This window comes from Pseudophryne corroboree, unplaced genomic scaffold (genome assembly GCF_028390025.1).
Source record: "Pseudophryne corroboree isolate aPseCor3 unplaced genomic scaffold, aPseCor3.hap2 scaffold_150, whole genome shotgun sequence".
Classification (NCBI taxonomy): Eukaryota; Metazoa; Chordata; class Amphibia; order Anura; family Myobatrachidae; genus Pseudophryne; species Pseudophryne corroboree.
In genome coordinates, this window is record NW_026968131.1 from 591,633 (window position 1) to 608,782 (window position 17,150).

At 44.6% G+C, this 17,150-nt stretch overlaps 5 non-coding genes and 1 pseudogene across 5 annotated transcripts; 1 reads left to right on the forward strand and 5 right to left on the reverse strand.

The window, feature by feature from the left end:
- Positions 1-456: 456 nt before the first annotated feature.
- Positions 457-635, reverse strand: LOC134999460 (U1 spliceosomal RNA; annotated as a pseudogene).
- Positions 636-15,357: 14,722 nt separating this feature from the next.
- LOC134999572 (U5 spliceosomal RNA) lies at positions 15,358-15,473 on the reverse strand. Its single transcript, XR_010201650.1, has one exon. It is a non-coding gene; the product is annotated as a U5 spliceosomal RNA (small nuclear RNA).
- Positions 15,474-15,748: 275 nt separating this feature from the next.
- Positions 15,749-15,864, reverse strand: LOC134999557 (U5 spliceosomal RNA). The gene has a single exon (XR_010201635.1). It is a non-coding gene; the product is annotated as a U5 spliceosomal RNA (small nuclear RNA).
- A 286-nt stretch (positions 15,865-16,150) lies between these two features.
- LOC134999502 (U5 spliceosomal RNA) lies at positions 16,151-16,266 on the reverse strand. The gene has a single exon (XR_010201581.1). It is a non-coding gene; the product is annotated as a U5 spliceosomal RNA (small nuclear RNA).
- Positions 16,267-16,536: 270 nt separating this feature from the next.
- Positions 16,537-16,652, reverse strand: LOC134999490 (U5 spliceosomal RNA). The gene has a single exon (XR_010201570.1). It is a non-coding gene; the product is annotated as a U5 spliceosomal RNA (small nuclear RNA).
- A 144-nt stretch (positions 16,653-16,796) lies between these two features.
- LOC134999404 (U1 spliceosomal RNA) lies at positions 16,797-16,959 on the forward strand. The gene has a single exon (XR_010201507.1). It is a non-coding gene; the product is annotated as a U1 spliceosomal RNA (small nuclear RNA).
- The last annotated feature ends 191 nt before the right edge of the window (positions 16,960-17,150 follow it).

Here is a 17,150-nt window from a genome sequence, read left to right on the forward strand (position 1 = left end):
GTGGTTCTATCCCACCCAGGGACTTAATTGACCTTGTTATCAGATTTTGGTGATCTTTAAGTAGACAAGTCAAAATTTCAAACCCCCTGTTATGGTGTAGGGTACCTGGCCTTCTCTGATGTAATCAGAGTTAGATTTGATTCAGTGAATTTATAAAAACAGCTAGGAAGCACAATTTAGCAGTGGGTTGCAGAGAAAAAGAAATATGCTGGCAGAAAAATCCAATTGAGTGATTAAACAGCTCTTCATTTTCTGGCTTTATTTTATGCTAACAAATTTGTGCTCTGAAAAGTGTCCACAAAGCCAAGTATCTGATTAACACCTTTGTAGGGATGGTTTTTCACCTATTATTAAATTAAACTTGCTTCATTGGAAAGGCAGCAAGTGATGTCATCCAAGCAGTGGGTCAAAGTTGGCTTCAAACCTCGTCTGCTTATGAAAAGAGAAAAGGGGTATGCAGGGCATGGCGGCCTTTTGCGGTGCTTGGATGACCCCTAGTTCGCATTAAATAATGCAGTCGAGTTTCCCACATTTGGGGAAATCACAGGGGTCAGCATACCAAGAATGCAATGAATGAACCGCTCCCTGGGAGAACAGTCTTCATGACCATGGTATCTCCTATGCAAAATAAGTATGATTTGGGATAGGGCTGGGGAGGGCCTCTGCTCAGGCACATCTCTGTCAAGTAAAGGAGATTCAACTGAGGCAGCACAAGGGAACTCTCATCTGGGGACAACAACTGCAGGGAGAACACATATTTTCAGATGAACATGGGAGGGCAGAAGGCTGCCTAATACTGAAGCACCCCCAAACAACAAACCAAATGCAACAACTAGTGCAAGCATTCCTTGGGGAAGGCCTGCAGCAGATGGATTTGCATATGGCGATGTCATCCAAGCAGTGGGTCAAAGTTGGCTTCAACCCTCGTCTGCATATGAAAAGAGAAAAGGGGCGTGCAGGGCATGGCGGCCTTTTGCGGCACTTGGATGACCCCTAGTTCACATTTCTTGCAGCAGCTGGGCACTGTAACAGCTCCAGAGCTGCTCTGTAAGGCAAGTAAAAGGGTGTGGGCCCTGCAGCACTACCTGTAGTTCGCATTGTGCGAGACCCCTAGTTCGCATTAAACACCCCCACCCTCCTTCGGTGTGGGGCTCATGTTGGCCATGCCCCAGCCCCTGAAGCATTCACGCTGATTTCTTGCAGCAGCTGGGCACTGTAACAGCTCAAGAGCTGCTCTGTAAGGCAAGTAAAAGGGTGTGGGCCCTGCAGCACTACCTGTAGTTTGCATTGTGCTTTGGAAGGCACAAAGTAAGCAGAGGGGAGGAGAAGTCAGGATAGTGCACAAGGGTATAGACGGGAGGGGCTCAAGAAAAAAGAAGTGGAAACAGACAGCAAACTAGGCTTCCAATGCACAATGCAAACTACAGGTAGTGCTGCAGGGCCCACACCCTTTTACTTGCCTTACAGAGCAGCTCTGAAGCTGTTTAATCACTCAATTGGATTTTTCTGCCAGCATAATTTTTCTCTTACGTCCTAGAGGATGCTGGGGACTCCGTAAGGACCATGGGGGATAGACGGGCTCCGCAGGAGACATGGGCACTTTAAGAAAGACTTTAGATCTGGGTGTGCACTGGCTCCTCCCTCTATGCCCCTCCTCCAGACCTCAGTTTACTACTGTGCCCAGAGGAGACTGGGTGCTTTTCAGGGAGCTCTCCTGAGTTTCCTGACAGAAAGTATATTTGTTAGATTTTTTTATTTTCAGGGAGCCTGCTGGCAACAGACTCTCTGCATCGAGGGGCGGAGGGGAGAGATGCACACCTACTTCTGTGAGTTGATAGGCTCTGCTTCTTAGGCTACTGTACAGCATTAGCTCCAGAGGGATCGGTACGCAGGTCTCACCCTCGCCGTCCGTCCCAGCGCCGCGCCGCCGTCCCCCTCGCAGAGCCGGAAGATAGAAGCCGGGTGAGTATGAGAAGAAAAGAAGACTTCAGAGGCGGCGGAAGACTTCATGAGCTTCACTGAGGTAACGCACAGCAGTAAAGCTGTGCTCCATTGCTCCCATACACCTCTCACACGGCAGTCAGTGTAAGGGTGAAGGGCGCAGGGGGGACGCCCTGGGCAGCAATATAGACCTCTCTTTGGCAAATTAAATATATATGCAGCTAGGCACTGTATATATATATATATAAGAGCCCCCGCCATTTTTTTACTATATTTGAGCGGGACAGAAGCCCGTCGCTGAGGGGGTGGGGCTTCTCCCTCAGCACTCACCAGCGCCATTTTCTCCACGGCACCGCTGAGGGGAAGCTCCACGGACTCTCCCCTGCTTATACCACGGTAGAAAGAGGGTCTTAAAGAAGAGGGGGGCACATAATTAGGCGCATATATATATGGAAATACAGCGCTACTGGGTAAACATAAAATTATTGTGTTTTTTTCCTGGGTCATATAGCGCTGGGGTGTGTGCTGGCATACTCTCTCTCTCTGTCTCTCCAAAGGGCCTTGTTGGGGAACTGTCCTCAGATAAGAGGATTCCCTGAGTGTATGGTGTGTCGGTACACGTGTGTCGACATGTCTGAGGTAGAAGGCTCTCCTAGAGAGGAGCAGGAGCAAATTAATGTGGTGTCTCCATCGACAACGCCGACACCTGACTGGATGGATATGTGGAATGTTTTAAGTGCTAATGTAAACTTATTACACAAGAGATTAGACAAAGCTGAAGCTAGGGAACAGTCAGGGAGTCAACCCATGCCTGTCCCTATGTCGCAGGGACCTTCGGGTCTCAAAAGCGCCCACTATCCCAAATAGTTGACACAGATACCGACACGGATTCTGACTCCAGTGTCGACTACTATGATGCAAAGTTACAGCCAAAATTGGCTAAATGTATTCGATATATGATTATTGCACTAAAAGATGTTTTGCACATCACAGAGTCCCCTGTCCCTGACACGAGGGTACACATGTATAAGGGAAAGAAACCTGAGATAACCTTTCCCCCCTCACATGAGTTGAACGAATTATGTGAAAAAGCTTGGGAATCTCCAGACAAAAAGCTGCAGATTCCCAAAAGGATTCTTATGGCGTATCCTTTCCCGCCAATGGACAGGATACGGTGGGAATCCTCCCCTAGGGTGGATAAAGCATTGACACGCTTATCCAAAAAGGTAGCGCTGCCATCCCAGGATACGGCTACCATCAGGGACCCTGCTGACCGCAAGCAGGAGGTTACCCTAAAGTCCATTTACACACATTCTGGTACCTTACTCAGACCGGCAATTGCGTCGGCCGGGGTTGTAGCGCGGTGGCAGCATGGACAGATACCTTATCAGCAGAGATTGAGACCCTAGATAAGGATGCTATGTTATTGACCATAGGGCATATAAAAGATGCTGTCCTATATATGAGAGATGCTCAAAGTGACATTAGTCTACTGGGTTCTAGAATAAACGCTATGTCGATTTCTGCTAGATGAGTCCTATGGACCCGGCAATGGACAGGTGATGCCGACTCAAAAAGGCATATGGAGGTTTTACCTTACAGGGGTGAGGAATTGTTTGGGGAAGGTCTCTCGGACCTAGTCTCCACAGCTACAGCTGGTAAATCAAATTTTTTGCCTTATATTCCCTCACAGCCTAAGAAAGCACCACATTATCAAATGCAGTCCTTTCGATCACAGAGAAACAAGAAAGTACGAGGTGCGTCGTTTCTTGCCAGAGGTAAGGGCAGAGGGAAGAAGCTGCACAACACAGCTAGTTCCCAGGAACAGAAGTCCTCCCCGGCCTCTACAAAATCCACTGCATGACGCTGGGGCTCCGCTAAAGGAGTCCGCCCAGTTGGGGGCACGTCTTCGAGTTTTCAGCCACATCTGGGTTCATTCGCAGGTGGATCCCTAGGCAATAGAAATTGTTTCTCAGGGTTACAAGCTGAAATTCGAAGAGGTGCCTCCTCGCCGGTTTTTCAAATCGGCCCTACCATCTTCTCCCCAGGAAAGGGAGATAGTGTTAAATGCAATTCACAAATTGTATCTTCAACAGGTGGTGGTCAAGGTTCCCCTGCTTCAACAAGGAAAGGGAAATTATTCGACCCTGTTTGTAGTCCCAAAACCGGACGGTTTGGTCAGACCCATATTAAATTTAAAATCCCTGAACCTATACTTGAAAAGGTTCAAGTTCAAGATGGAATCGCTAAGAGCGGTCATCGCCAGCCTAGAAGGGGGGGATTTTATGATATCTCTGGACATAAAGGATGCATACCTTCATGTACTCATTTATCCACCTCATCAGGCGTACCTAAGATTTGCGGTACAGTATTGTCATTACCAATTTCAGACGTTGCCGTTTGGTCTCTCCAGAATTTTCTCCAAGAATTTTCACCAAGGTAATGACGGAAATTATGGTGCTCCTGCGAAAGCAAGGTGTCACAATTATCCCGTACTTGAACGATCTCCTCATAAAAGCGAGATCAAGAGAGCAGTTGCTGAACAGCGTATAACTTTCACTGAAGGTGTTACAGCAACACGGCTGGATTCTCAATATCCCGAAGTCGCAGTTGGTTCCTACGACTCGTCTGACTTTGCTTGGGCATTATTCTGGATACGGACCAGAAAAGGGTTTATCTTCCGATAGAAAAGGCCCAGGAACTCATGACTCTGGTCAGGAACCTATTGAAACCAAAACAGGTGTCAGTGCATCACTGCACTCGAGTCCTGGGAATGATGGTGGCATCATACGAGGCCATTCCCTTCGGCAGGTTCTATGCGAGGATCTTGCAATGGGACCTACTGGACAAGTGGTCCGGGTCACATCTACAGATTCATCAGTTGATCACCCTGTCCCCCAGGGCCAGGGTATCTCTCCTGTGGTGGCTGCAGAGTGCTCACCTTCTAGAGGGCCGCAGGTTCGGCATTCAGGACTGGATCCTGGTGACCACGAACGCGAGCCTCCGAGGTTGGGGAGCAGCCACACAGGGAAGAAATTTCCAAGGTCTTTGGTCAAGTCAGGAGACTTGTCTTCACATCAACATCCTGGAGCTAAGGGCCATATACAACGCCCTATGTCAAGCAGAGACCTTACTTCGCGACCAACCAGTTCTGATCCAGTCAGACAACGTCACCGCAGTAGTTCATGTAAACCGCCAAGGCGGCACAAGGAGCAGAGTGGCGATGGCGGAAGCCACCAGAATTCTTCGCTGGGCGGAGAATCATGTAAGCGCACTGTCAGCAGTGTTCATTCCGGGAGTGGACAACTGGGAAGCAGACTTCCTCAGCAGACACAACCTACATCCAGGAGAGTGGGGACTCCATCAGGAAGTCTTCGCACAGATTGCAAGTCGGTGGGGACTGTTCCAGATAGATATGATGGCGTCCCGCCTCAACAAAAAGCTACAGAGGTATTGCACCAGGTCAAGAGACCCTCAGGCAGTAGCTGTAGACGCCCTAGTGACACCGTGGGTGTTCCGGTCGGTCTATGTATTTCCTCCTCTACCTCTCATGCCCAAGGTGTTGATAATAGTAAGAAAAAGAGGAGTAAGAACAATTCTCATTGTTTCAGATTGGCCGCGAAGGACCTGGTATCCAGATCTGCAGGAAATGCTCACAGAAGATCCGTGGCCACTTCCTCTAAGACAGGACCTGTTGCAACAGGGGCCCTGTCTGTTCCAAGACTTACCGCGGCTGCGTTTGACGGCATGGCGGTTGAACGCCGGATCCTAGCGGAAAAGGGTATTCCAGATGAGGTCATTCCTACGCTAATAAAGGCTAGGAAGGACGTGACATCTAAACATTATCACTGTATATGGCGAAAATATGTTTCTTGGTGTGAGGCCAGGAATGCTCATACGGAAGAATTCCACCTGGGCCACTTCCTTCACTTCCTACAAACTGGAGTGAATTTGGGCCTAAAATTAGGCTCTATTAAGGTTCAGATTTTGGCCTTATCCATTTTCTTTCAAAAGGAATTGGCCTCTCTTCCTGAAGTAAGTACAAACTTTTGTGAAGGGAGTACTGCATATTCAGCCTCCTTTTGTACCTCCGGTGGTCCCTTGGGACCTTAACGTGGTGTTAAGGTTATGGTTTGAACCACTTAAAATGGTGGAGTTTAAATATCTCACTTGGAAGGTGGTCATGTTATTAGCCTTGGCTTCCGCTAGGCGAGTGTCGGAATTAGCAGCTTTATCACATAAAATCCCCTATCTGGTTTTCCATATGGATAGAGCGGAATTGCAGACCCGTCCTCAATTCCTGCTAAAAGTGGACTCATCCTTTCATATGAACCAACCTATCGTGATGCCTGTGGCTACGCGTGACTTGGAGGATTCCGAGTCCCTTGATGTGGTCAGGGCTTTGAAAATTTACGTGGCCAGAACGGCTAGAGTCAGAAAAACAGAAGCACTGTTTGTCCTGTATGCAGCCAACAAGATTGGCACCCCTGCTTCAAAGCAGACTATTGCTCTCTGGATCTGTAACACGATTCAGCAGGCGCATTCTATGGCGGGATTGCCGTTGCCTAATTCAGTCAAGGCCCATTCCACTAGGAAGGTGGGCTCTTCTTGGGCAGCTGCCCGAGGGGTCTCGGCACTACAGCTGTGCCGAGCTGCTACTTGGTCGGGTTCAAACACCTTTGCAAAGTTCTATAAGTTTGATACCCTGGCTGAGGAGGACCTCCTGTTTGCTCAATCGGTGCTGCAGAGTCATCCGCAGGAGCCCGTTTGGGAGCTTTGGTATAATCCCCATGGTCCTTACGGAGTCCCCAGCATCCTCTAGGACGTAAGAGAAAATAAGATTTTAAACCTACCGGTAAATCTTTTTCTCGTAGTCCGTAGAGGATGCTGGGTGCCCGTCCCAAGTGCGGACTACTTCTGCAAGACTTGTATATAGTTATTGCTTACATAAGGGTTATATGTTAGTTTTCATCGGTCTTGGACTGATGCTATGTTGTTTTCATACTGTTAACTGGGTAGTATATCACAAGTTATACGGTGTGATTGGTGTGGCTGGTATGAATCTTGACCTTGGATTAACAAAAATCCTTTCCTCGTACTGTCCGTCTCCTCTGGGCACAGTTTCTCTAACTGAGGTATGGAGGAGGGGCATAGAGGGAGGAGCCAGTGCACACCCAGATCTAAAGTCTTTCTTAAAGTGCCCATGTCTGCTGCGGAGCCCGTCTATCCCCCATGGTCCTTACGGAGTCCCCATCATCCTCTACGGACTACGAGAAAAAATTTTTACCGGTAGGTTTAAAATGTTATTTTTTTCTCTGCAACCCACTGCTAAATTGTGCTTCCTAGCTGTTTTTTATAAAATCACTTAATTAAATCTAACTCTGATTATGTCAGAGAAGGCCAGGTACCCTACACCATAAGAAGGGGTTTGAAATTTTGACTTGTCTACTTAAAGATCACCAAAATCTGATCACAAGGTCAATTACATCCCTGGGTGGGATTGAACCACCAACCTTTTGGTTAATAGCCCATGTAAGTGAAAGAGATCCTGAAGCACTCACTCATCATGGGAAAGTACCAATGTGTTTCTTACAAAAATTCTCCAGATTATTGACTTTTTAAAGTTTTTCTAGGAAACGTTCTAGATGAATGCTTATTAGCCTTTGTCAGTATCTACTTTTGCAAGGTGTCTATGTGGCGCAATCGGTTAGCATGTTTGGCTTTTAACCAAAAGGTTGGTGGTTCAATCCCACCCAGGGATGTATTTGACCTTGTAATCAGATTTTGGTGATCTTTAAGTAGACAAGTCAAAATTTCAAACCCCCTCTTATGGTGTAGGGTACCTGGCCTTCTCTGATGTAATCAGAGTTAGATTTGATTAAGTGATTTTATAAAAAAACAGCTAGGAAGCACAATTTAGCAGTGGGTTGCAGAGAAAAAAAATTATGCTGGCAGAAAAGTCCAATTGAGTGACGAAACAGCTCTTCATTTTCTGATTTTATGTTTATGCTAACAAATTTGCTCTATGAAAAGTGTCCACAAAGCCAAGTCTCTGATTAACACCTTTGTAGGAATGGTTTTTCACCTATTACTGAATTAAACTTGCTTCATTGGAAAGGCAGCAAGATGCATCCTCATTTCAATGTCTACTGAAATAATACAGGTTGACACCAGGAAACATAAACGTCACTGCATCCTTGCTGCTTCCTCATGGGGAAGTCTGTTTAATGTGAAAACAAGGTGATATCTAATCAGCACACAGGTAAGGAATTAAGAAAATCTTTCTTTATGGGTGAAGATGTTTCTCACAAAATTGTTGCACCAAAGCATCATTGAATTTCAAGCTGGAAAGATGATTTTAATATATCACTTGTACATTTTGTACTGCTCTTCTGGTGACAATGTAGTTTGTTTTTGTCAATTACCATTTTAATAATAGGGTAAAGAAAATTAAGTGGATTTTTGAAAGAAAACAATACTGTCAATATACTATTAAAACAAATTAAAATGGTAAAAGTTATTGTACTTTAAGTAAAAATAAAAGAGCCAAAATATCAATCCCAGTTTTGGATTACTTTAATTAACAAAAAACAATGCATATAGCAGAGGATAGTTTCAATCTGCCTACCTCTGGGTTATGGGCCCAGCATGCTTCCGTTGCAGTACTTTGCTGCTCATGTAAGTGCAAGAGATCCTGAAGCACTCACTCATCATGGGAAAGTACCAATGTGTTTCTTACAAAAACTCTCCAGATTATTGACTTTTTAAAGTTTTTCTGGGAAACGTTCTAGATGAATGCTTATTAGCCTTTGTCAGTATATACTTTTACGAGGTGTCTCTGTGGTGCAATCGGTTAGCATGTTTGGCTATTAACCAAAAGGTTGGTGGTTCAATCCCACCCATGGATGTAATTGACCTTGTTATTAGATTTTGGTAATCTTTAAGTAGACAAGTCAAAATGTCAAACTCCCTCTTATGGTGTAGGGTACCTGGCCTTCTCTGATGTAATCAGAGTTAGATTTGATTAAGTGATTTTATAAAAAACAGCTAGGAAGCACAATTTAGCAGTGGGTTGCAGAGAAAAAAAAATATGCTGGCAGAAAAGTCCAATTGAGTGATTAAACAGCTCTTCATTTTCTGATTTTATGTTTATGCTAACAAATTTGCTCTCTGAAAAGTGTCCACAAAGCCAAGTCTCTGATTAACACCTTTGTAGGAATGGTTTTTCACCTATTACTGAATTAAACTTGCTTCATTGGAAAGGCAGCAAGATGCATCCTCATTTCAATGTCTACTGAAATAATACAGGTTGACACCAGGAAACATAAACGTCACTGCATCCTTGCTGCTTCCTCATGGGGAAGTCTGTTTAATGTGAAAACAAGGTGATATCTAATCAGCACACAGGTAAGGAATTAAGAAAATCTTTCTTTATGGGTGAAGATGTTTCTCAAAAAATTGTTGCACCAAAGCATCATTGAAATTCAAGCTGGAAAGATGATTTTAATATATCACTTGTACATTTTGTACTGCTCTTCTGGTGACAATGTAGTTTGTTTTTGTCAATTACCATTTTAATAATAGGGTAAAGAAAATTAAGTGGATTTTTGAAAGAAAACAATACTGTCAATATACTATTAAAACAAATTAAAATGGTAAAAGTTATTGTACTTTAAGTAAAAATAAAAGAGCCAAAATATCAATCCCAGTTTTGGATTACTTTAATTAACAAAAAACAATGCATATAGCAGAAGATAGTTTCAATCTGCCTACCTCTGGGTTATGGGCCCAGCATGCTTCCGTTGCAGTACTCTGCTGCTTATGTAAGTGCAAGAGATCCTGAAGCACTCACTCATCATGGGAAAGTAGCAATGTGTTTCTTACAAAAACTCTCCAGATTATTGACTTTTTAAAGTTTTTCTAGGAAACGTTCTAGATTGATGCTTATTAGCCTTTGTCAGAATAAACTTTTACGAGGTGTCTCTGTGGTGCAATCCGTTAGCATGTTTGGCTATTAACCAAAAGGTTGGTGGTTCAATCCCACCCAGGGATGTAATTGACCTTGTGATCAGATTTTGGTGATCTTTAAGTAGACAAGTCAAAATTTCAAACCCCCTCTTATGATGTAGGGTACCTGGCCTTCTCTGATGTAATCAGAGTTAGATTTGATTAAGTGATTTTATAAAAAACAGCTAGGAAGCACAATTTAGCAGTGGGTTGCAGAGAAAAAAAAATTATGCTGGCAGAAAAGTCCAATTGAGTGATTAAACAGCTCTTCATTTTCTGACTTTATTTTTATGCTAACAAATTTGCTCTCTGAAAAGTGTCCACAAAGCCAAGTCTCTGATTAACACCTTTGTAGGAATGTTTTTTCACCTATTACTGAATTAAACTTGCTACATTGGAAAGGCAGCAAGATGCATCCTCATTTCAATGTCTACTGAAATAATACAGGTTGACACCAGGAAACATAAACGTTACTGCATCCTTGCTGCTTTCTCATGTGGAAGTCTGTTTAATGTGAAAACAAGGTAATATCTAATCAGCACACAGGTAAGGAATTAAGAAAATCTTTCTTTATGGGTGAAGATGTTTCTCACAAAATTGTTGTCCCAATGCATCATTGAAATTCAAGATGGAAGATGATTTTAATATATCACTTGTACATTTTGCATTGCTCTTCTGGTGACAATGTAGTTTGTTTTTGTCAATTACCATTTCAGTAATAGGGTAAAGAAAATTAAGTGCATTTTTTAAAGAAAACAATGCTGTCAATATACTATTAAAACAAATTAAAATGATAAAAGTTATTGTACTTTAAGTAAAAATAAAAGAGCCAAAATATCAATCCCAGTTTTTGATTACTTTAATTATAAAAAAAAAATGCACATAGCAGAGGATAGTTTCGATCAATCGACCTCTGGGTTATGGGCCTAGCATCCTTCCATTGCACTACTCTGCCGCTCATGGAAGTCCGAGAGATCCTGAAGACTAAATTGATTAAAGGCCTAAAAGTACTGGACTATAAGGAAATACTTACTAGGCTGAATATGTATACACTAGAAAAGAGGTGCCTAAGAGGAGATATTATTAATATCTTCAAATATGTAAAGATACATAACAAAGAGTTATCAGAGGAATTATTTATTAAAAGAACACGTGGTCACTCGCTGCGACTGGAGGAAAGTTCAGAACGCAATTGAGGAAAGGGTTCTTAACTGTTAGGGCAATCAGGATGTGGAATTCCCTGCCAGGGAAGGTGGTAATGGAGGACTCTGTAATTGGATTTAAAAAAGGAATGGATACATTTCTGAATGAAAAAGCTATCCAAGGTTATAATACTTAAAATATCAACAAGGTTAATCCGGGGGTAACATGAGTTATAGTAGCTAACTAGTCATAAAACATTATTCAGCAAGTATGTAGAATCATCACAACTTAAAACAGGTTGAACACGATGGGCAATTTGCCTCTATTCAACCTCAAAAACTATGTTACTATATGTTACTATATTACTGTAGTATACAGAACACCACAATGCAATGAGCAGTGATAGTGAGCACTGATGAGGATACTAGAACTGACACTGAGCAGCAAGATGCAGCACTGGACTATTAGTAATGTACTGTAGTATGCTGAGCACCACAATGCAGCACAAGACAATGAGCAGTGATACTGAGCACTGATGAGGATACTACTGAGAACTGACACTGAGCAGGAGAGACACACTACTAGTATTACTGAGCAGCAATAAGTAACCACTGATACTGAGCACTGATATTGAGATTTCCACTGAGAGAACATAGCCACGTCCTCTCCGCTCTCTCTTCAATGCACGAGTAAAAATGGCGGCAACGTGCAGCTCTATATATAATATCCAAATCTCGCGAGAATCCGACAGCGGGATGATGACATTTTCCCTTGTTCAGGTTTTCCGAGTCTGGCGGGAACAACCGAGCCTGCCTCAGACCAGTGTAAACAACGTGGAGTTCGTGGGGAATTCGGTTCTCGGAGAACCGAACCCGCTCCTCTCTACCTTATACCCATCAATTTTTTTTATTTTCAATCTAAGCCCCTGCAGTTTTCTGTAAGCATCTGCTTCGCTATCATGATCAACAAGTCACAAGGGCAAACACTCAGGGCTTGAGGCATAGATCTTTGGACCAGCTGCTACAAGCATGGCAGAGGTGTCACTATCACTGGTGACACCCAGAGAGGTGGCGAGGGAGATTGTAATGCAGTGCGTGCAAATAAGCAGCGCAATGGTAAAAAGGAGGCATGATTTCATAGGTAGGGGCGTGGCCTGGTGGCCTGAATCTACATTTTGTTGCTCCGGGTGTCCCGGGGGTTGGGGGCTGCACCCGGGGACTAGTGTGTAAGCGGTGCTGGCTCCTGCACAGTGACAGGGCATGGCCACCCAGTATGACACCTCCCTTCTTGACCATGCTGTAATTGCAGTCGCACTGCAGTTCAGCGTGATCATAAACAATGGTGTAGCCTCCTGCTGGTGCAGACTGTATGTGCGCGCAGGAAGCCGCCACCATTTTTGTGATCACAGCGGCTGAATGTGATGTCATACAGCCGCTGTGACCACGCCCCCTGTGTCTCCTCCATTGCAGACCCCATTTTGAAGCCTTGCCCCCGCACTGCTCCATCCCTGACTTGGAAATGGAGTGTTGCTGACCCCACTCTCCCCCCCTGCCCCGATTGACAGGCAGAGGCGATCGCATGCAGGCACATGCATATGCTCTTAGCAATTTTTGCAGTTGGATCGCTTATTGTGATTGCAATCCAACCTGAATCAGGCCCTATTACCAATCACAATGCGCTGCGGGCAGTACAAAATTGGGTTAATATAGGAGAAAAACCCCCAGACCTGTGCTCCTTAACTGTACCTGGTGGCTAGTGGAGCGGCTGCCCAGTAATCAGTGTCCACCCCAGTGCGCACACGGCCCACCCCCTACGGCCACGCTCCCCTTTATCAGCGGCCTCGTGATCCGGAAGGGCGGTGTGTGTGTGTGACTGACCTTAGGAAGAAACCGGAGCCTCCGCTGCAGTGACCCAGCAACCAGGGCACGGGAGTATACAGCGCCGCTGGGAGTGATGAAGCTGCAGTAAAGATGTCTATTAGACCTAGCCTGCTGCAGCCCTTGTAGATTATCATAAAACAAGTTCTTCTTTTCTTGTCAAAATTAATAGCTAAGAATAGGCTGCCTGAGGCAGGCCCCTGTTAAGTGGCCTGCTACTGAAGGCACCAACTACAAACTGAGCTCCCTGTTCATGGAAGCGGGGTTATAGAGGAGGATGCGCTGAGCATCTTGGGAACAGTCAAAAGCTTTGAGCCGGTTGGTGCCTCAGATCAAGATCCTACTCTACACCCCAATGTGAATCCTTGTGTAGTCCAGTGTACCCCACAGAAGAAATTAATGTGTCACACCCATTGGCAGCAACCTAAGAATAGCTGCTGACGGGCACAATTGAGAAAGGAAGGGGGGGGGGCATTTGAATCCAGCACATAGATGCAATTCAAATATGTAATTTGTACCTTCCTATTTTAAAATATAATGGATGAACCTCACCCTGTGAGAACAATCTTCATGATCAAGAGATCTAATATGTAAAATAAGTATGAGTTGGGATAGGGCTGGGGAGGGTGGCAGCTCGGGCAGCCCCTCCCCCGTCAAGTTAAGGAGATTCAACTGAGGAAGCACAAGGGAACTCTCGTCTGGGGACAACAACTGCAGGGAGACCACATCTTTTCAGATGAACATGGGAGGGCGGAAGGCTGCCTAATACTTAAGCACCATCAAATATCAAACCATATCCAACAACTAGTACAAGCATTCCTGGGGGAAGGTCTGCAGCAGACGGATTTGCATACGGTGATGTCATCCAAGCAGTGGGCCAAAGTTGGCTGGAACCCTCATCTGCATATAAATAGAGAAAAGGGGCATGCAGGGCATGGCGGCCTTTTGCAGTGCTTGGATGACCCCTAGTTCGCATTAAACACCCCCACCCTCCTTTGGTGTGGGGCTCATGTTGGCCATGCCCCATCCCCTGAAGCATTCATGCTGATTTCTTGCAACAGCTGGGCACTGTAACAGCTCCAGAGCTGCTCTGTAAGGCAAGTAAAAGGGTGTGGGCCCTGCAGCACCACCTGTAGTTCGCATTGTGCGTTGGAAGGCACAAAGTAAGCAGACGGGAGGAGAAGTCAGGATAGTACACAAGGGCATCCTTTTTTCTTAGTCCATAGAGGATGCTGGGGTCACATTAAGAACCATGGGGTATAGACGGGATCCGCAAGAGACATGGGCACTTTAAGACTTTCAAAGGGTGTGAACTGGCTCCTCCCTCTTTGCCCCTCCTCCAGAATCCAGTTATAGGAACTGTGCCCAGGGAGACGGACATTTCGAGGAAAGGATTTATTGTTAAACTAAGGTGAGCATCTTACCAGCTCACACCTTAAGCATGCCGCAGAACGTGGCATTCAACAGAACACAAGCCAACGGCATGAACAATTGCAGCAAAAAGCTGACCAGAACCGTAACACAACATGTGTATAACCACAAGTAATAACTGCAGACACAGTATGGACTGGGACGGGTGCCCAGCATCCTCTACGTACTAAGAGAAAAGGATTTACCGGTAGGTATTAAAATCCTATTTTCTCATACGACCTAGAGGATGCTGGGGTCACATTAAGAACCATGGGGTTATACCAAAGCTCTTGAACGGGTGGGAGAGTGCGTACGACTCTGCAGCACCGAATGACCCAACTTGAGGTTATCATCAGCCAAGGTATCAAACTTGTAAAACTCAGCAAAAGTGTTTACTAAATAGCTGCTCTGCAAAGTTGCAATGCCGAGACTCCCCGACCAGCTGCCCAGGATGAACCCACCTTTCTAGTAGAATGGGTCTTCACCTAATTCAGTAACGGCAATCCTGCCGTGGAATGAGCATGCTGAATCTTACCACAGATCCAGCGCATAATGGTCTGCATGGAAGCAGGACACCCAATCCTGTTGGGAGCATACAGGACAAACAGAGCCTCTGTTTTCCTAATCTGAACCGTTCTGGTGACATAAATTTTCAAAGTTCTGACCACAGCCAGAGACTTTGACTCAACGAAGGTGTCAGTGGCCAAAGACACCATGTGGAAAGATGAACCACCTTTGGCAGAAATTGTTGACGTGTCCTCAATTCTGCTCTATCTTCATGAAAGATCAAATAAAGGCTCTTGTGATACTGCATGGTTTGTACTGTTTTCCATGTGCTCCCAGATCTTTCAAGCAAGTAGCATGGTCAAGAAAGTTCTGTTTGAAAAGAAACAAACATTTACTGTCATTGTTATGCAAATAAACTTACATTAAAGCTAACAAGAAAGCACACTCGTTCTGTCTTTAAACTGATAAAAGAAACCCCAATAATATGGGGCATGCAAAAATTGAGATAAAACTCAGTTTTGCTCCTCTCCACGGAAATCTTTAATAAAAGGCGAAATATTTGTTAGTTCTGAAGAGAAACCAGAGCATGACCAAGATTCCACCTGTCGCCTGAGTGCCATGCCAGCAGTTCTCATTCAGCTCAAAGTGAGCACCCAATTTGAATGAAAGAAAGCAGATTTCTCACCAGGCTTCCCCTTGCTATAAACATGGTTTGTACTCTTTTCCATGTGCTCCTAGATCTTTCAAACAATTAGTGTGGTCAAGAAAGTTCTGTTTGAAAAGAAACAAACATTTACTGTCATTTCTATGCAAATGAGCTTACATTAAAGCACACTCGTTCTATCTTTAAACCGATAAAATAAAACCCCAATAAGACGGGGCATGCAAAAATTGAGATAAAACTCAGTTTTGCTCCTCTCCAAGGAAATCTTTAATAAAAGGCGAAAGATTTGTTCGTTCTGAAGAGAAACCAGAGCATGACTAAGATTCCACCTGTCGCCTGAGTGCCATGCCAGCAGTCCTCATTCAGCTCAAAGTGAGCACCCAATTTGAAAGAAAGAAAGCAGATTTCTCACCAGACTTCCCCTTGCTATAAGCATGGTTTGTACTCTTTTCCATGTGCTCCCAGATCTTTCAAGCAATTAGTATGGTCAAGAAAGTTCTGCTTGAAAAGAAACAGACATTTATTGTCATTGTTATGCAAATAAACTTACATTAAAGCTAACAAGAAAGCACACTCGTTCTGTCTTTAATCTGATAAAAGAAACCCCAATAATATGGGGCATGCAAAAATTGAGATAAAGCTCAGTTTTGCTCCTCTCCACAGAAATCTTTAGTAAAAGGCGAAAGATTTGTTCGTTCTGAAGAGAAACCAGAGCATGACCAAGATTCCACCTGTCGCCTGAGTGCCGTGCCAGCAGTCCTCATTCAGATCAAAGTGAGCGCCCAATTTGAAAGAAAGCAGATTTCTCACCTGTCTTCTCCTTGCTATAAGCATGGTTTGTACTGTATTCCATGTGCTCCCAGATCTTTCAATCAAGTAGCATGGTCAAGAAAGTTCTGTTTGAAAAGAAACAAACATTTACTGTCATTTCTATGCAAATGAGCTTACATTAAAGCACACTCATTCTATCTTTAAACCGATAAAAGAAACCCCAAAAAGATGGGGCATGCAAAAATTGAGATAAAACTCGGTTTTGCTCCTCTCCACGGAAATCTTTAGTAAAAGGCGAAAGATTTGTTCGTTCTGAAGAGAAACCAGAGCATGACCAAGATTTTTATCTGAAAATATGTGTTCTCCCTGCAGTTGTTGTCCCCAGATGAGAGTTCCTTTGTGCTGACTCAGTTGAATCTCCTTTACTTGACAGGGGGATGCTCGAGCAGCGACCCTCCCCAGCTCTAGCCCAACTCCTACTTACCTGCCAGGTGAGATACTATGATCATGAAGGTGCTTCTCCCAGGGCAAGACTCACCCATTGCACTCTGGGTGTGCTGCTTCTGCGATTTCCCCAAATGTGGGAAACTTGACTGCATAATTTGTGTTTCCCCTGGTCGGCTCTCGTATAATTCAGATCTCTTTGTCTCAGGTCTCTCTCCAGCCTAGTTTGCTGTCTGTTTCCACTTCTCTTTTCTTGAGCCGCTCCCTTCTATGCCCTTGCGCACTATCCTGACTTCTCCCGTCTGCTTACTTCGTGCCTTCCAACGCACAATGCAAACTACAGGTAGTGCTGCAGGGCCCACACCCTTTTACTTGCCTTACAGAGC